This window comes from Tasmannia lanceolata, unplaced genomic scaffold, assembly GCF_043159265.1.
Source record: "Tasmannia lanceolata isolate RefF3 unplaced genomic scaffold, GAP_Taslan_0.1 ptg000037l, whole genome shotgun sequence".
In the NCBI taxonomy this organism is placed as follows: Eukaryota; Viridiplantae; Streptophyta; class Magnoliopsida; order Canellales; family Winteraceae; genus Tasmannia; species Tasmannia lanceolata.
The window spans coordinates 55296869-55308598 of record NW_027518714.1 but is presented as its reverse complement, the minus strand read 5'-3'; positions in this window follow the sequence as shown (position 1 = coordinate 55308598).

The window sequence follows — 11730 nt, the reverse complement described above, 5'->3', positions numbered from 1 at the left end:
CATCCCACCTAGCTTTTAATTCATCTCTTTGCAGAAATCATCCGCTTCCACGTGGATTCGGGAGTAGAATCTGAAAATGTCCCTACTGCAATAGCTGTATTCCGTTCACTTGGATCACATGGCACCAATGATTTTTCCGTTCCTTTCTTTTTTTATTGTATAAGAACGTGTGGCTTAGGGAGCTGCCTCACATGTCTAATAGGATTATTTAGAATGTTCAATTATAGTTGTTTTCCAGTTATTTCTTCAGGGTCATGATCTGGACCCTTAATTTGGTGGGGCCCATCATGAAGATGGCACACATTGAAAATTAATCTCCTCCCAGGGCTGGGATCAACCCGATTTCAACTTAGACTGGGTTGGCATTTTCTCGAGTTTGGTTGGGTTAGGGTTAGGAAAAGCCAATCCGATTAAATTTTAGGAACTTGACTCAAACTTGATCCCATCCCCTTACTCTTGTTGTGATTTCAAAATCTTAAGGTTATGCTTTTTTTTTTTGGTACTTTTTAGTTTTTGCCCCAGGCCAACCCAATTCGGGTTGGGTTGGTTTGAAGCCAACCCTAGCCTGTGAAATAATCAACCCTATTGTTTTAGACTGTGACAACCGATTATGAAACCCATAACTATTATTGGGCTCAAAATTAAACGTAAATTTGAGTCCAATAAACAGTTTGTGTCTCACAATCAGCTTTGAAAATCTAAAACAATACTTCACATGTAGCCCAGGTTGGGCTGGATACACGTGGCACATGTTGCTCCTCTCATGTGCATTTGTAATATCAAGGAGTTTGTGGGGTTTTGAAACCGAGACCTGCCAGGAGTCAATTGCTCGATACCATGTGAAACAACCAATTACTCCAAAAGCTTGTGCTGTTAGAGTTTGTGTTATTTAATCATTTTCAACATAGCCCAACACTACCAGAGTTGCATCCCATACCCAAATGGAGGGCCTACATCATCATACTGACTGAAATTTAATTGGGTCCTTTTAAAAGCTTCTGGTAGCCTCATCCTTTGCCAAGATAGTGCTCTCAGAAAGAACAGTCTTCTTTCTCATCTCTCCTTTGATTGTTTTATTCGTTTTTAGTTTGGGTGAATTAGAATTGTCACGAGAAACATCAAATTTATTCTACTCTTGCCGCCTTTCAATCTCTCAATTGTCATCCACTCATCCATCCGTTTCTTTAAAGCTCTTCATCTTTCTCTATATAACAGCACTTTCACCCAAATATGAGGTATACATGGCATGTGCAGATTGACCTAGTATATAGTGGGCCCATTAGGATAGGTCACGATTTAGTATAGATTATCAACCAAATCATTCTATTGGATGGGCCCACAATGCAACTACTTTCTATCAACATGCACGTCCATGTTTAAGGTGGACCAAGAAACCTTGTTACTATTTAGTATTTAACCTCTCTGTATGTCATACATCCTTTCTTCTCACCACTTAGTTTTTAGTCCCTTCTTCGTTACACGAGAATCTTGCAACGATTGCTTTGAAAGAAAATACCCCCAAGTAAAACGACTTAAATGCTTTTGGTTCTTTTACAATGGTACCTTGGAATGATGGCTTTGAAAAACTACCCCCCCACCCCTTAGTTTTTAGCCCCTCTCCTTCGTTGTTTTTTCGTTATAGTATTTTTCTTTTCTTTTGACAATGTCTCTTTTGACTTAAATTGTGCATGAAACAAAATTGAGGAATGATAGAGGCAAGGGAGCCCTTGCATAAACAGATAAAAAAAAGGGCCCTTGATTGGTTCCACGCCATTGAGTGTAACTGTTTAAAATCAATTAAAAACGTAAATTCGGTTACACTCAATGACATGGAACCATTCACGGGCCTTTTTACGGCTCTTTATGCAAGGACTCCCTTGCATCTATCATTGCTCAACAAAATTTATGCCTATTTTTAAGTGAAAAAAATGGACGTATAAAATTGTTTGCAATGATTAACGCGGCTTTGTTGTCACCAAACATGATCATAGGTCAATAATGTGTGATGCCATGATCATTAAGCAAATATTTCAGCCATCTGAGCTCGCAAGTCGAGAGAATTGCTAGGCAAATATGCCAAGATCATTAAGCAAATATACCACGATCATTAAACAAAGATTTCAGCTATGCCTAATTATAATTCTATAATTAGGCACTGAGTGAATTTGGTTAAATTCTAGAATCACTCTCAATAGTGGGCGCCACCTTCTTTGACCTTTTTATTAGGGCACTGGCAAATTCGCCCCGTACTAGTTTCCATTCACCCCTTTTTGACCCTTTTACTGGTAGTGAATTGACTATTGATAGATTTGGGAGTCCCACACATATCGTTGGGAAGCCTCGTAATCCAGGACCTTAATCGATACTCATCCCTCCATAAGCAGATTACCAGCACAATCTATGGACTATTTTCATACGTTTGTAAGATGCGTATTCCATGTGAAACCAGATTCATTACAAACAGAATTCTTGTGATTCAAGCTGAGATCCTAGGTTAAATTTATTTGATCGATCTAGTCCTAAACATGGCGCGGCTGGGATTTCTTGTAGTGGGAAAGAGTGGAATTAAGAGGCAAGAGGAGGTGAGGATGGAGAGAAGTCCCGTGGGTCCATCTGTTGGGTCTTACCATTGTGGGGGGGGAGGAGAGATCAAAATGGGGCGAATGCAGAGCAAATTTATCGGCACCCTCTTTTTATTACAAAACCGACAGAAATAAATCTTCTTGCCATTGAAATGATGGAAACATTATAGTAGGATTTTTGCTCAAAAGTGCACACGACCCAACTCACTGAGATCATAACTTACCCAATGAGAGCATATTTTCTTAGAAAAATGGCAAAGAGGTCACCAATCCATGCAGCTTTTCGATCAGAAAATATAGTACTTTCCATCAACCTTTCCCCTTTTCTATAGATTACAAAAATCTAGGAAAAATAAATGCCCCGCCAGGGGGGAGGGTTGGGAAGGATTCAAAGAGAAATCATATCCAGCACAACTATGTTTTGATAATTGCACAAACCCCGCTTGTCTTTTCTTATTTACTTGGCTCGTGAGATCGTTTTGGATTGTTCATTGTCAATAGCCTTTGACAGCTCTTTATATACTAAAAGACAAGATGAGTTGGTGAAAATATCAAAATATGACTGTGTTTAGGGGTGCAACTTGCGTCGGGTTTGGGTTCGGGTTGGCCTCAACCCCCACCCTACCCAACCCGAGGAGCCATTTCCTCAACCCGAACCCAACCCGACCCGACCCCAACCCGACCCGACCTGAGGAACCATTTCCTCAACCCGAACCCGACCCGGATTTCAAATCGGGCCGGGTTGACCGAAAAATTAAACACAGTGAACCACCTTTAACGTTTCTAACTTTCTATTTACCTTGAAAACTTAACGAGAGAGGGGGGATTTTATGCATCGGAGGGGAACAATATCATTCCTTTTTAGTTTTTTGACTTTTAGCATTGTAGGATTTTAGCATTTTTAGTTCCCAAGATCAGCAAGGTAAGAATTTCTACAGTCTGGTATTTTCTTTGTAATGAATTGGAGCAATTTAAAACTCTTTATCTCTAAGGTGTACTTAATTTTTATTTTTTTTAAAATATTTTTATGCATGTTTTTGGTGTCTAGACTTGGTTATTGTAAATGAGTTTTTGATGCTTCAGCTGAGTTCTTGGAAATTTGAATTCTCTTAACTTTCCAATTTAGAGTATGAAAATACTATAAATAATCACTAGCCTTATTTAGGTGCCTATTGAAATGAGGTTTCTATATTTTTACCTTCTGCCTTCTGTTGATGTTTCGCCGAAGTCTAAAGAGATTGGAGACTTGTAGTCTCCATTTGCTTTTTCCTTTACCCAGAAGTTCTCAACCCTGTTAGGTGAAAAGGATGCTATAACTGAGACAATGTTCAAAATTTTGCTTTCAACTCAGAACTGAGTCAAGTTGACTCGGTTGATCAATCATATTCTAAAATATCTAGCGGTTAATCCGAAAGAATGTGGCCAATTCCGTTGAATTTCGGCGAGTTTCCATTGGCTAGGCATAGCCGAACTCGAAATAAAAAGGCCAATTATCTGGGTTAGTACTTGTTTGGCATGTTTGGGAAGATCATTAGGGTTTTAGAAGTACCTGATACCAAGTGTTTAATGGTCACAATTGGATGGAATTGTTTGCAATGTTTCTTTGTATAAAATTCATGCCTGTCTATATGACATTTATTTGTATGTAGCTGGAAATGAGCACATGTGAAATTGTATGTAAATAACTATATATGTACCTTCAAGCGGTAAGGGATTACTCTGTTCTCTTTAAGCATTATGAGATTTGATGGGGAGTATTTAATTGCAGACTCTATGATGGTACTTTGAAGGTTAAAGTTATAGTCATTTTTTCATTTCTAGTGCAAATAAAATATAGGCTTAATATATAGTTGGAGAAGTTTTCAGTAATAGTGCCACTTCTTTTTTGGAATCTCACAATTCTAAAATTTCTGATTATATGTTTTCTATAGTTTATTTCTTTTCCTGCAACATTCTGTTTTGAAAACTAGGTTTAATAATCTTACATGGTTATCACAGATGGATAGAGCTTCAATCCTTGGTGATGCGATTGATTATTTGAAGGAGCTTTTGCAAAGGATAAGCAACACAATGAACTTGAATTGATTCCTTTAGGTTCTTCACTGCCTGCCACGACAAGCTTTCTCCCTTTGACACCGACGCCTCCTACCCTGCCTTGTCGTGTCACGGAGGAACAATGCCCGAGCTCATTACTGAGCCCGAATGGCCTACAAGCAAGGGTAGATTTCTATCCCCTCTGATCCAACCTAGAAAAATATTGTTATCACTTTTAGCTTTTATGTAATGAAACTCAGGATTGTTAACGAAGAGGTTTCCTAATTTGCACTTCTTTGGTTTTCCTATTAGTTTCAGTCCCAATGTCTTCTTATTCTCGTGTTAGTGTGTTACTAGTTGATGCATGTTGTTATGAAACCAACAAGGTGCGTGCATATTTTCATTGCTTCACACCTTTCTGACTCAAGTTTGCATGATAGGGATTAGAGCTATTTTCTTAAATCCACCATCATTTACTTGGATGATTTGAGTTACTTGGTTCACTTTTTGTTAAAGCTTCTGTTTTTTAGCATTTCAGTTATGAATGCCTATCTCATATTTCATATCTAATTAAAGCCTGAACTAATCAATCAGTAAAACCAATCTTGTGTTTGATTTGTGTAGGTAGAAGTGAGGGTGAGAGAAGGGAGAGCAGTTAACATCCATATGTTTTGCACCCGTAGACCAGGTCTCGTGCTCTCTACAAAGAGGGTACTCGATGGCCTTGGGCTCGATATTCAGCGGGCAGTCATCGGCTGTTTCAATGGATTTTCCCTAGATGTTTTCCGTGCTGAAGTAAGTTAACCCTTTGCATTATTTTATTTTTTGGAAAAGGATTAACCCTTTTCATTATTGTGAGGATAGAGCATATTTTTGTCTCTTGACTAAAGGCCTCAGGCCTCTCTGGATACCTCTAGGAATTATTTGCCTTTAATCTTTCATGCACATGATTTTGTAGTTAAATATGACAATTTGCAAATTATTATTATAATGGTTTTGTACACGATATAGTTAATGGCTTCTTAATGGGGTTTAATTCTCCATTTGCAAATAAAACTCTTTTCTTGTTTGCAAATGGGGGCCAATTTTAGTGATGTCCCAAATAGGCTCAAAATTTACCAACCAACTGGCTGAACTGTCTGTTTGTTTCCATTTCTTCAGCAATGCAAGGATGGCCCTGATGTTCATCCAGAGGAGATCAGAGCAGTACTCTTGCATTCTGCCGGCTTCCATGGGACAATGTAGCTCAACAATCGAAGAGAATTCGCAATGGCACTAACTGTAGATTTTTGCCATGGAGTTTGTAGATCCATTTGCCTCCCAAGTAATGTTACCTAGCCATTTCGGAGAATCAGCACTGCCTATCAAGTTTGTAGGTGAAATTTTGTCTGTGGGCCATTCCCTTGGGCAGGCTTGGAAGCACAAAAACCCCCCAGCATCTGCAATTTTAGGAATAAAATTAGATCTGTCAAATTTGTGATGTTCTCTCACATGGGTTTGATCTTAGCATGCATTTGATTTTGTACATGTGAATTCATGCTTTGATACATCCATCTTATAAGTGTCCAAAACTGGGTCTAGTGCCCAGATGAACTTGTCGACTCAACTCGATCAAAACTTTGGCCAAGTTAAGAGGGTGACTTCACCCAAAAAAACTCAAGAGAGTACTTGTAAAACTCAAAAAAACCTACACAAACGACTCAATCGAAGAGGACTCGAGTCTTGAATTTTTAACCTTTAGTTTGGGTGTGATTTAAGCACAGAGGTCTTCTCGAAATCACAACTCTAATTCCCATATGTTGCATAAGAGCATGATTTTTGTTTTAGCGTGGAGCTGACTCTACTGATTTTTTTTTTTCATACATAAATGTCAAAACCTGTACCCATTTCTAGTATATGTGAGGTTGATTTCACATTAATTTGATTCAAGGTTAGTTAGTGACCTTGATTTTGACCAATTTATTACATGTCTTCTTATTAGGTATTTAATGGATTTGGGCATTCGGTGAACAGTCAACAAGGTAGTTGTTGGGTGTTGCCCGTTTTCCCGCCACTAGTTACCCAAAATAACTAGTTTCGTAATTGTTCTGGGAAAAACCAAGGAGGAAACAACTCTTTTTTAGGTTTATAAAAGACAGCCATTTTTCTCTTGTAGGTAGGGTGAGATGCTCTTTGTGTGTCGGCTGCAAAGAAGAGATGCGAGAGGGAGGGTGAAAGGGAGAGAGTGAGTTTCCCTTCAATTTTCTCGGGTTTTTTTCGAGTTTTTCATGGGATTCTCTTGTGTATGATCTTGGTTGAGAGGGCAAGGAAATGGTTGCGGGTTTATGAGTTTAGGGTTAGTAATTGTAATCTTTGTATATTGTTTTTCTTATAGTGGAATATCATGTTCTCGCCTGTGGATGTAGGCATCTTGGTCGAACCATGTAAAATCTCGATGTTCATCTTGTGGCTTTCGTTTATCGGATCTCGATATTCATTAAATTCATCTGAGGTGGCTGTTGTCACATGCAACAGCCAGCAGTGAAATGCTTTTCTGTGATGGTCCCTAGCAAATCCCTTTAAAGTTTTGACATGTCTCATCTAACTTGAAGTTATAATTTGGACTTTTGTCATTATACTTTAGCATAGCTTATTTATATAAATATATAGGGATTTGCTAGGGACCTTCGCAGAAGGCATTTCGCAGATGGGCAGTTGCATGTGGGAGCAGGTACCTCAGATGAATTAAATGAATTAAGACAAAATCTAAGCATGTGTAGCCGCTCTCACATGAAACGACCAGCCACAAAATGCCTTCTGTGATGGTCCCTTACAAATCCCATATTTTTAGTATTAGGGATTTGCCAGGGACCATCGTAGAAAGGCATGGCTATTGCATGTGCGAGCAGCCACCTAAGATGAATTAAATGAATACGACAATCTGTGAAAAGTGAACATATATATATATATATATATATATATATATATATATATATATATATATATATATATATATATATATATATGAGAGAACATTTCCTACACACTTGTGTAGGTAAGTTACCTACACACTACCTTAAAATACAGTGGGGGGGGGGGGGGGCACATTGTTTGGGTGATCCAAACAATTCATTTGAATGGTCCTCACATAGATAGGGTGTCCACAAAAAATCAGATCCATAGGATCATCCCAACCCTACGATTTGTGGAGGTAAAATGGACGTGTATAAACCTTCACAAATTAGTCTATTTTTTGCCTCCATAGTTTGAATGGTTAGGATGATCCTATGGATCTGATTTTTTGTGGACACCCTATCTATGTGAAGATCATTCAAATGAATGGTTTGGATCACCCAAACAATGTGAGCCCCCACTGTATTTTAAGGTAGTGTGTAGGTAACTTACCTACACAAGTGTGTAGGAAATGTTCTCTCATATATATATATATATATATATATATATATATATATATATATATATATAGAGAGAGAGAGAGGAAACTGTTGGTGAGCTTAAGCTCACCAAACTTATGGTGAGCTAGCTTGCCCAATCACATGGGGGCCCACTTTGTTAGGATGATCCAAACCATTCATTTGAAAGTCCCTTACATAGATGGGGGGTGTACCAAAAATCAGTTCCATAGGATCATCCTAACCCCTCCCTTTGTGGAGGACAAAAATGGACAGACACAAATCTGCCCCATTTTTGTCCTCCACAAATGGAGGGGTTAGGATGATCCTATGGAGCTGATTTTTGGTACACCCCCTATCTATGATAAGGCCTTGCAAATGAATGGTTTGGATCACTCCCCAAAATGTGGGACACATGTGATTGGGCAAGCTAGCTCACCATAAGTTTGGTGAGTTTCCTCATATATATATATATATATAGAGAGAGAGGGAGAGAGAGAGAGAGAGAGAGAAAGTGACACTGTGCGGCCGTGTAGATAGCTTATCTACTCCTCCCTCTTTTATTAACGCAGGGAAGTCACCCACCGTCGGATGGAGCTGTTTTCAGCCGTGTGATGATCAAAACTCATATGAGAAAAGTGTTCTCTATATATAAACCCATCAATATGATGAAATTATGGATTCGAACCAGCAGAAACAACGTTTGAACAATCAAAGAAGAAATTGCTTTGTCTTTTCCTTTGCATCTGATATGTGGGTTTGAAAACCCTAATCGAACCCTAATAATATGATTTTTTCTCTTTTTTCTGGGTGAAAACCGAGCCATCTTATTTCTCTTTCTCTTTTTTTTTTTTGTGTGAAAAGCAATTTATTAGGGGTTCGAAAAATCTGGAAGTTTAGTAGAGTTGAAAAATCTAATAAACCCATTAGGTATGATTCTTCCCCTCATTGCATTCTTTTTCTCTTTTTCTTTTTTTTTGAAAAGCAATTTATTAGGGGTTCGAAAAATCTGGACAAAAACCCTAACCCAGATTTTTCCAACCCTAATTATTTGATTTTACGATTTTTTTGGGGTTGTGAAAAGAAAATTCTGGAAGTAATGGACCGTGTAGATGATTAAAGTCACTAGTGTGAAAAATCTGGAAGTTTATTAGAGTTGAAAAATCTAATAAACCCATTAGGTATGATTCTTCCCCTCATTACATTCTTTTTCTCTCTTTCTTTTTTTTTTGAAAAGCAATTTATTAGGGGTTCGAATGGTTTGGAAGTTTATTAGAGTTGAAAAATCTGCAATGATATCGAATCCATCTATCTTTTTTTATTAAACATAGTTACGAAAAAGAACCCTTTTCAACAGATCAAATTTTTTTTTTTTTTAATTCTTCCTCTTGTAAAAAAACCTTCTTTTCAGTTTTTCCGATTTTACTCAGTTAGGAAAAAAATGCTAATTGTTTAAATTATTTTATCCGATTCCTTTTGTTTCGTTTTTCATTGAGAGGAGATTAAGGCATGGCTTCCTCATCCAACAGTAATAGTAGTACACGTGGGGTTAGAGTCATCCGCAGGAACTGTGAATGTCAGAAGAAAGCTACACTGAAGATAAGCGAGACGGACAATAACAAAAATCGCGTATTTTATACATGTGCTGGATACAATGTAAGTAAACATTCAATAAATTGCCTTTTAGATGTCGGTCGCATACTTTCTCTTTTCTTTTGCAAAATTCTAACGTTTAGCAGAATTTGCAGGATGGCAGCAGGAGGAAATGCAAATATTTTCGTTGGGCCTACTAGTTAGAAGGCACTGAATTTGGTTCTGAGATTGAGCCTGTGGAAGGTGATGAGGTTAGAGTCATACGCAGGAACTGCGAATGTCAAAAGAAAGCTGCACTGAAGATAAGCGAGACGGACAATAACAAATATCGCGTATTTTATACATGTGCTGGATACAGTGTAAGTAAACACTCAGTAAATTTCCTTTTGGATGTTGGTTGCATATTTTTTCTTTTCATTTGCAAAATTCTAACCTTTAATAGAATTTGCAGGGTGGCAGTAGGAGGAAGTGCAAATATTTTCGTTAGGCATACTAGTTAGAAGGCACTGATGGGGAGGCTCTCAGTGAAAATACCCGTCTCCAAAGTTTGGAGAATGAGATAGAGCAAATGAAGGTGGTCTTGGAGAATGAGATAGAGCAAATGAAGGAGGTGTTGCAAGATGTAAGGAGAGGTTTTGAGAGTGTGGGGTGTTTTCTTAAAGTAGTAGTGGTTGTAGGACTTCTGTTATCTTTTTTGAAAAAGTAACTAGTAGTGAGTGACTGAGAATCCGCTCTTGACTATGTACATAATTTTATTTTAGTAGTGACTTTAATCATTTTAGTAGTGACAAAAAATTCACACTAGTTACTGTTATAGTACAAAAGCTTAAGCTGTTAGAGTTGGTCTTATTTAATCATTTATACTTCAACACTGAAAAAAAATTCACAATGAAGAAAGAGAAAAAAAAAAAGTTAAATCAAAGGAGATATTTGAGAGGTATTACAAGAACAGAAGTTACAATAGCAGTTGAAGTTGTTGAATGTTGGAACTTAAAGCGGGATTCACTTATGCCCCTGTTTGGATTGCAGGAATTTTGTGGAAAAAGTTTGGAAGAGAATTTTTTTTTTGAGAATTTCCTACATATCCACTGTTGATTACACATGAGAAAAAGCAACTCTAACCCCTGCAGTTCAAGTTTTATTTAGAGGGACCTTCAAGTTTTATTTAGAGGGACCTTCAATTTATAATGATATCCCTCTAAATAAGTCATAACTATGCAAGAAATGAAATGTTTTTCTTGCAATCTAATGAGGGCCTTGTCTTCCTAGGTGCACCCATGGTTGGCTTTTTTTTTTGAGCAAAATGGATTTTTATTTTGCTAGCAACTCTATGCTTTTATTTCTGATGTTTTAATATGTTAGATTGATTTGAAGTTATTCCACCCCTTTTTTCTTTACTTGGGACAACCCCCTCCAGTGCATTTATGACCACTCTTTTACACTAGATGCGGCTGTTCCAAGTAAAACAAGGGCTGAATTTCTTTATATATTCAGCAATTACTTAATATTAGCTTCACATTTCATGCATAAGCTTAAATAGGGATTTGCTAGGGACGATCACAGAAGGCATTTCGTGGAATGGCTGTTGCATGAAAGAGCAGCCACCTCACATGAATTAAATGAATAAGACAAAATCTGAGCCTATGTGGCTGCTCTCATGCAACAGGCGTTCCGTGAAATGCCTTATGCAATGGTACCTAGCAAATCCTGCATAAATAAAACGAAGTAAGTTGCTAGGGACCATTGCAGAAGGCATTTCTCCGAATGGCTGTTGCGTGAGGGTGCAGCCGCCTAAAATGAATTAAATGAATAAGACAATTTCTGTTGAAAAGTGAGCCTATGTGGCTGCACTCTCATGCAACGGCCTTCTGCGAAATGCCTTGTGCCTGGCCAAAAAGTGGCCATGGATCATGTGGGCCCATCATAAATTAACTAGATCTTAGCCCCACAGATTTCACTCATCGTGTTTTAGCAGTCAGATGATCCCCCATTCCCATCCCAAGTGGTGGCCCAATTCGGCCCAGCCCAGTCAGGAAGAGATTGTAATAGAGACTATTGCTATCCGGGAATGGATATCTATGTCAGCTACTACTGTTGGGTGACCTCCCTCATCGTAACCTTCAAAAGCTAGC